Here is a 9305-nt window from a genome sequence, read left to right on the forward strand (position 1 = left end):
ATAGTCGGGTTCTCTGGGTGTGCTTGTAGGGGTGACATGCTGCGTTTCCTTGTTCACCTGCTTCTTTGTTGAGTCTCTGCTTCCATTGACGGATTAGTAAGAGAACATGGGCAACTGTTTTTGAAAACAGACAACTGAAAACCACTGGTGGACAAAGTAGTCAACAACATTGTCAATTCTTACTCAACTACAAGTAAATGTTACTCGGGTAAACTTCTACTCTAGTTGAAGTACTCAAGTACTATCTTTTCAAAAGTATATGCATTTAAAAGTAATTAAATATTAAAAAATTGAAATAAAAAGTTCTAATTTCATTCCATTTCTATATCATTTTAAAGAACCTTGTAAGTTTCAGAAACCACATGATGTATTGATGTGTAGAACCACCTGCTACTGATTTTACACCACCTGCAAAGAACTTCTGGATAAAAATGGCAAAAAAAAAAATAAGGACAGCTATTGTGATTATTGTTTCTTATGTAAAAACATGCCAAAAAGAAAACAGGATAGTCTTGATTCTCCTTACATTTTCACCATATAATGGAGGTTTAAGGTTAAATCTATTAAAACAAAGAAACTAAAAAACTCATAGAGAACTCATCCTACTGAACAACTTGGCCACATGACAACAACCTTAAGAAAATAACAAACTACTAATAATATATGCACTGAGTTTCTCACATTTGTGAAATGTCATTGTAACAATGAGCCATTGTTACCTGTATATTGGCTAAACTCACAGTTAAACACAGCATCTGGTTTTCTACAGTGGTTTACCTTTGTTGTTTTGGGTGAAGTGGATTTGTTTGGGGTGTGGTTCTTTTGTTGGCCACATCTTGTTTTCATTTTTGTAAAAAAGGTGAATTGCTTTCACTTTACACTATTTAGTTTTTGTTTAACTCTTCCTAAAAGGGAAATGCATGGATTAAAGAGTTAAAATATCAAAACTCATGAAATACTCAACTCTGCTATTTCACTCTCCAAGCAGGTTGTGTAGAGGACTGCACCATTGGAGGTTGATCTCATGTATGGTGATTTCTATATTGTGTTTGAGTATTTGTTTTGGTTGAATTGAAAAATTTGTTTTCTGTATTTATTGGTAAAAGTATTTCTTAATTAGCTGTTCATTAAACTAATTTCTTTTTCTTCTTGTTATTGTGCAGCTGAACATCCTTTTAAAAATGGTTTCTTCCAATTTAGTTCCACCTCTATATAAGAAACATGTCTGCCATTGTTCTTGTTCTTGTTGGTGTGGTTTGGTTGATTTCCTGAACCTGAAAAAATTAAAGACTTGTTAGCTGAAAACTCTTTGGAGCATGTACTTCTTTCAACCGGTTTGGGTCCCACCTCCAAGACTTCTTGGCCTCCTGATGAGCAGGTGACAGTCATGCAAATCTCTAAAATAGTGGTGTCCAAATTCAGTCCTAAACGCTGTTACCTACCATGATAAAATTGCATTTTAAGAAAGGAAAAACAGCAACAGCAGATTACAAAGCTAAGCTAAAGATACTCAAAAAAGCAGAGTAATCAAGTAATTGTTACTTTCCACCACTGCCACAGACCGGCCACAAAGTACCAACAACCCCATTACAGACTTCACGCATGAGTAAGAATATAAAGCCATTGTCTGTTGTGATGAAAATGGATAAACTGAAGTCTGAATGAGGAAAAGATGGGCGTGAATATTGGGAACGTTTTTAACATTTGAAAGGTGATCAGATCTGACCTGGGAATGAAAAGAGACCTGCAGTTGACCACTTTTTAGCCACAAAGGTAAGATGTTTGTTCAAATAATCTTCAGTATTTATGACTTTCTTACCATGAAACACATTATGCTTCCAAACAAAAAACCTTGCACTATTCTCCTCTAAGCTTTCCAAATTAGAAATGGGTTTTATTTAGCTCTTAATATGTAGAAATGAGGTAGATCTTGATGCATATTTGAAGTATGCATCAGGCTTTGAATGAATTCTTTGTTTGCATAGTACCTGTGCATTGGAATCAAGGGTGTTGAATTCAACTGCATAAAAGAAAGTGCACTACTTTTGTCAGTACATCACTGTCACTGACATCAACTGCAATTCCAGGAATAAAATTTCAATGCAGTGATTCAGCCAATATAGAACTACTGCAAAGAAGTTTTAAAAAATGGTGACATGGAGGATATGTTTAGCTTTGTATTTTCTATAACTATTCCTAACTATTATAACTATTTGTTATAACTATTCCTTGAGTTTCCTCCCTGCAATATATGTATTCCAGGATGGAAACTCAAATTCACAAAGAAGAGGTACAAAATTGCAGCAGCTTGATTTTACTTTTTTTTTTTTTTTATCAGTAAACAACCTGGTATATTAAAATTATATTCTGTTGCATTGGGACCTTTTGCACCTGCAGATTTTATTAAATTTTTTTTTTTTACTTTCTAGCACAGAACACTATAGTAGGAACAGGCAGAGCGGGATTAATATCAAAGTCTTCTTTATGCTCTCACATGCAGCATCTATACGCATCACAAATATATATTTTTATTTTTTATCATTTTTACACATTCTGCTGAAGAGGCTTTTATCTAAGTATTTGAAATCTTTTCTGACTTTCTGGAACAGTTTCTATGTGAGCATATGCTGCTCAGGATATGTTAGTCTGTAACCTTTGGTGTTTGCATTTGCATTCAAGTAAATAAAAAAGGTAGGAGGTTGTTAATATCTTAAACACTAGAATAAGCAGAAGGCAGCTTATCTGTGCTTTATAATTAAATCCTGGCTAAATGCAGATGTAAACATACCATCTTTTTCCATCATACCAAATATTTACTGTGAGATACATATAACTAAAACATAATGTGGGAAAACAGAGGAAAAAAGCTTTAGTTTAAAATGTATATGTAGGTGACGAATTCCCAATTAAAGTTTGGAAGTTTGGGGTTTGGGATGTAATTGTGTCTCTGCTTTGGCATTGTTAGGAATCCTGGGTTTTCCACTTTGGGGAGTTGCTGTTGTACCACTAGAGGGGGCTGTTCTATCACTGAATGTTATCATTTTGTGTGAGGATGACTTCCCTGCTGAGTGAATCAAACTTTAAATGCATCTGATTTTTGCAAGAAATTATAAAAACTACAACATAGATTGTCTACTATCAATATGTCTCTCATATGAGATGGTTGGGATGTTTTTGCTGTGTTTTTTTGGCACCTCAGACTTTAAAGAGCCATGGCCTTCTTTTAGGCCAGAGGCATAGTGTCTTCCCTTTTTTCTCAGTGCCTGGCATAATGTGGAACATAAACGCTGAGATTCTTCTGATCCCTGTGCTGCTTCTGTTCACAAGCTGTGAGATGAAGCAGCTGGTTGATTCGCACAAGTTATTCCCACATTCCCCACATGTGCTAATAAATTTTCCACAGTGTGTTGGAAAAAAAAAAACAAAAAACACAACAAGAGTCTTAAGCATGAGTCACAGCCTTGCTGGCTCAGGAGGATGGTGAACTCTGGAGGAGGACGATGGAGAACCTCTGAGGTAGATAAAGAGCACTTCCATTGATGAGTCCAATTCGTTAATGGATGAGAAATAAAAGGGGAGACGGGGTGAAAAAGCGTCCGAGAGTGGAGGCAGAAGAAATGAGGATAATGAGTCAGAGGGTGAGCGAAGAGTAAGGGATGAAATGAATAGGCCATGAGTGGGAGGTAAAAGCACTAGAGAGGAAGCATGCAGACAAATGAAATGAGAGTAGATGATAATGACAGCTGGTCAGAGCACAGAATCCAAGGATACCTGGAACAGGAATAGAAAATGTATAATGAATAACTGAGAAGATCTTTAATGAAGGAGATGAAACTAGGAACTCAAAGCTCCAGTTAGCCTAAAGCCGTATTAAGTGTTCTTAAAAGTTGTTTTCTGGCTATAAAACACACAAAAAACAACTCCTTCTAGTACTCAGAGTTAGTTTCAGAAGCCATCATTTCATTTCACATTATCAGTGTGTGACTCAAAGGAGAGACATCTGTTGGGTCTGTATATATCTTTTCCACAAAATATATTTGTACATTGTTATCAGTTGAATTATCTAGAACATATCAGGATTCTGATCTTTTTAATGTGAACTTTTGTAGCTTCAGAACTAGCTCCTTTGGGGTAATTTCCAACTGTGAAACTGCGTCTCCCTCTACTGGCGGTGCAAAGACATTTATTTTTGCTCACATTGTGCATGCCCAGATGGTATAGAAGGTGGATGGACTATTAGCTGGGTCCCTAACAAAGCTGAGTCCCCTAATCTCTGTTTGAAAAAGAAATATAACCTTACATGAGAACTAATGGCAACCATATAGCGACAAAGCATAAAAAAACACCAACATGCAGGGAAAAGTGGGGCCAAAATAAAACTGAATTAAGCTCTCCTCACTTTTCTTGTGTGGCTTTGGCTGTGACATGTAAAAAAGATTTTAACAATATATCCACATCTTTCAGGCAAAACATCATGACAGGAATCAATAGATGAATACCAAAGGTTCTTTCATTCTTGACATTCTTAAGAAGCAAGAGCAAGCATTTGAGCTTAACATGCGTTACTTAGAACTAGGGGTGTAAATCACATCCATCATGGCGATTCGATTCAGTATCGATTTCCTGACCCAACGATTCGATTATTTTCGATACTTAAGAATACACCACGATTCGATTCGATTAATCGATTAATCGGTTAATTTTTTTTTTATTATTATTATTTTTTTTTTTTTACACCTTACAGGCTAAACAAAGTTTCAAGTTTGAAATAAATCAATGAAAGCTGTAGTATCGTTATGCATTTTCTTTAGAAACAACAGCAAATAACAGAAGTAGAAAAGCTGCATCAAAAAATACTGTAAAAATACTGCACAATATCAGTGTAATGAGTTCAATGCAATACCTCGGCTCCAAAGAAACTGTCCAACATATTTTTTTAGAATGTAATAAATATACTCAGGAAAGAGAGATGTTGTGTAGAGAGTTAGACAGGAATAAAAGTAAACTAGATATAAGGGAATTGTTTCAAAGGTCATCTGGGGATGTAGTTTTTGGTAGTATTTTTAATTTTCTAAGAAGAACGGGTATTTTAGGGAGAATATAATAGTTTGTCTGGTCCATACTCCATTCTGGAAGGTGGCGGTAATGCACCTATAAGTTGTTTGCCAACCGCCATTAAAAAAAAAAAGAAGAAGAAGGCTCCAGAGTGTTGACGTCGCCGACCCCTTGAGAGACGCTCTGCTGCTCCTCTCCCAGATTGTAGCTGACCGCAAACAGTGCACCAGACAGGAGGGCGGCTTGTTTTGTTTTTATGACCGAAATTGCGGAAAACAACTCGTGAAGTTTGACCCGCTAGAAGAGCGAGGTGCGCGAGAACGCTGGGAGCCTTTTTCCAGCTGAATCTCCGCTCTTTTTGCCCCATTGTCCCTCCGTCGTCGGACTAAACTCGCCCCCACTTCCTCATCGCCTCGGCCGTATCTAGACCCACAGCGTGTAGCTCAGACCACGCTGCAATATTGAGCATAATTTAAAAATGTCTGTGTGAAGCTTGCTGCAACAAACTGCTGTAAGAGTATAACCAGGAAGCGAGGTAGGAGGGCAAAATAAGTTTAGCGGCACCGCAGCACGGGAGGAGAGTTACGCCCAGGAGAAAATGGATAAAAATAGACCGGAGGAAAAAAAAAAAAACATTAATCGATTATCTTGCGGACGTGTCGATGCATCGGATCGTCGGCTTTTGGATCGATGCATCGATACAAAACGATTATTATTTACACCCCTACTTAGAACATTGATGAACTTCCCAATGGGTGGCCAGCCTCAAAACAACATTTAAGGCTCAGCAAACCTCACTTAAACAGTTAGTCTAAATGAAGCAACAAAACTAAAGAATTGGCATAAATGGCATTGATGAGAGACCTGGGAAAATGTTTAGCGTTTGAAAAGAAAGCGGATCTAGCATTTGAAAAAAAGTTCTTTAATGTACCTTCCTGTAAATTGCACAGCTTCTTTCATAGATTACATGAGTTGTTCATCAAACTAAATCAGAATCAATATTAGTGTGGTTTGTTATGATGTGAAGGATCAGACTATACTCCTACCAAAAAAAGACTGGAGTGGATATAGACTGAATAAAAGATAGTAGTAAAACTACAACTTGTGTTAAATTTATTATGTTTCATATCCATAAATTAATGTGTAAAACAGGTTAATAATGTATATAAAATGTACAGCAAGTTTAATAAACGTAAGTGAAGTATAGAAACTGCAATATAGATCAGAATTGGCTTTTTTTCTTTGTTTTTAAAGATAAATTAAATCAAGCCCAGGACTCATTTTCTTTTCTTTTTAGGGCTTGGTTGGTCGCTAATTGCAATTCCAACTGATTCCATGTGGTGGGGCTCCAAATCTTGCATTTCATCTTCTAGTACTCTCTACATTAGAAGTTAACAGCAAGGTATTATAATTATACATTACAGAAGGAAAAAAATAACATTGATTCTAAGGATAGGATTTTAGGGATTCATTAAAGATCTTGAAACAGATTTTATTAACATTTTAAGATAATTCAGTAAAACCTTTTATAAATGTGTTAGACTGGAAATACAAAATTATGTGTTTTTGGCTCTATAGAAAGAAAAGGCAGAATAGACAAATCTAAGGCTAAATCATTTTGATATTTAAATGACATTCCAGTGTAATTTAAAAAATTATGAAATAATGCATCTATGTGCATAAATAGGTAATAATACAATCACATTTAAAACCAAATACCGTACTGGGGTTTAATGCTTCAAAACGTTGGAGGGAAGGGAGTAAAAAATAAATGAGTTTTTTTTTATCAGTAGCAAGTAAAAAAAGGTAAAACGACTTTCCCTCCCAAAACTAAAACTGGATTGATATAACTCACAATACTTATGTGACGAAGAAGATTACTTTTATTCCGAGATAAGTGTCTAACCTTGTCAAATAATGCAGTCAGTTAAATTGTAAAGTCTGTCGTTTCTGTCGAAAATCTAAATATTGAAAATATCTATGTGTATATACTTAAATAGGAAAACACTAATAACACAAATACAAGGGGAGCATCTAGAGTGGAGCAATTTTGACCTTTGTTTAAAACAGTGGTTCCAACGTGTGTGTTTGTGGACATGTTTTTGTTATCCTGTGGGGACAATTTCCCAGAAATATGCTACATTTTGGGGACTTATAGGTACTTAGGGGACCAGCAACTGGTTCCCATGATGAAAATTCCTCTTCTTGGGGTGGTGTTTAGGTTTAGGACTATCAATTTGACTGTATGATCTGGTTGAATTGTAAAGTGCCTTGAGATTACATGTGTTGAGAATTGGCACTATATGAATAAACTGAATTGAATTGTGACTAATATTTGAATTAAGTTTAGGTAAGGCTCATGGTTAGGTATGTGTTGGTAATGGTTAGGATGAATGCTAGAGATAGGCATGCAATAACTAATGAATGTAAAGTCTCAATATGAATGCAAATGCAAATTTGTGTATAGAGACTTCATTTTAAACAGAGTTCAACAGAACAGCATTGGATTAGAGTGGAAGCACAGTAGTTAGGAATTGGAATCCTGAGGTTCTGAGTTTGAGCCCCACTCCCACAGACTAAGAACAGACAAAAAAACGCTGGGGAAAAATAAATAAAAAAATAACTAAGCATGGATGGCAGCATCCAATCTAATCAAACCGAAAAGAAATGCTGCAGAAATCTTACGTCAACAGAGTTAAACAAGATGCAGTGCAGCAAAAAGCCTCTGGCCATTTATCCTCTGTGAGAAGACTGCTGCATTGCATTTTATCATTAGTTTGTGTCAATTCTATATAAGAATAGCTGAAAATTTTGTGGAGGAATTTCAGCTTCGACAAAATGGATCAGTACCGTTTAAACAATTGACGTCTTTATCATAGTTCTTTTCACTTTCGTAAGTCTTGAAGTTGCAACATTTTTTGGTTTTTAAACAAGAGTTTAGATTTAAAGAATGTGGGTTTTAAACCCTCCTAGACTCATTTTGACTGTTTTTTAATAATTTGATTGATTGTATATATATTTAGTTCACTCAATAATGAATATGCATTATTTAGTGTATGTATTTGGTGGCTAAAATTGTGAATGAAAAAGAGCAGATGGAAATATAAACTTAAATCTGTCCCCTATATAAGTAATGTTTTAATATATCCCCCAGATTACATCAGGGTGGTTTTATTGGATTCCCTGGTGGCTGGTGAGGGGGCATTATGAGTTCATCTGAGTTCATTCTCAGAGTCTTTACAGCTCGCTCATTGGTCTATTAATCGCAGTTTATGGCAGATTAGCCTTTAGGCCGAGATTGTGTTAGTGCAGCAAACATAAGGTGGCTCAAGATTAGAGTTAATTGGTTTGTGAGGACAATGTTCAGTAAAGAGCTGATTCACATTTAAGAAGCACCATGTTTACAGCTGTCACATCATCATTTTAGTTTGCATTTATATTTTGAAAGACAAAAAATTGGGCTAGGTTTAAAAATTACATCAGCTTAAGTCCCCTTAGTTTGAGCTCTTTTTTTCGCAATAATCTGGGAATGATGTCAGACCAGAGCAGATGTGTTTTCTCTGCTTTGTAGATTTCCAAACGCTGCTACCATCAGTTAAACTAGTTAGGTAATATATTTTCCTTTTTTAGTTAGTTTTTTTTGTTTGTTTTTTTTGCTGTTTATAGAAGAGGATTGAGAGCAGAGTTAAAAAACTATTTTGAGAAAAAATGACTTCTCTCTTCAGATTTTCAGGGGAAAAATCTGTATTGGAGAATAATGTTTTTTTTCCCAAAATGTCTGTAACTATTCTCCTCATTTTAATGAAGCTTGTTTTTCAGATTAAAAGCAGCTTACCTTTTTGCATAAAAAAAAAAAGATTTGCTTTTATTTGTTTGATGTCCTATGTGAATCTTTCAATACCTTTTATTGATGTAGGGAAAAAAATCGAAATGTCTTGGAGGATTTTCGCGAATTTTTGAAAAGACACGCCCTCTTCCCTTTCAAAACAAAAATGCACATGCACAACCCTGTACCCGCTCCCGAGAGGGAATGTCTATTAAACACGTGCAAGAGCATGCACGAGGCCATTTCTCCTTGTGCACGCACTGTTTAAAAGTTGCTGTTTGCATCGCTCATATAAGCTTATGTTCCAAAAGATGATTTGCGATTTTTCCACTATATCAGACTCACCACCAGTGAGTGAAAATGGGGACGAGCACATAGGACGGCCTTATGTTAACATATCACCAGAATACTTGACAATAAGGAG

Source organism: Cyprinodon tularosa, unplaced genomic scaffold (assembly GCF_016077235.1).
Source record: "Cyprinodon tularosa strain WSP-4 unplaced genomic scaffold, ASM1607723v1 ctg294, whole genome shotgun sequence".
NCBI classification, from domain to species: domain Eukaryota; kingdom Metazoa; phylum Chordata; class Actinopteri; order Cyprinodontiformes; family Cyprinodontidae; genus Cyprinodon; species Cyprinodon tularosa.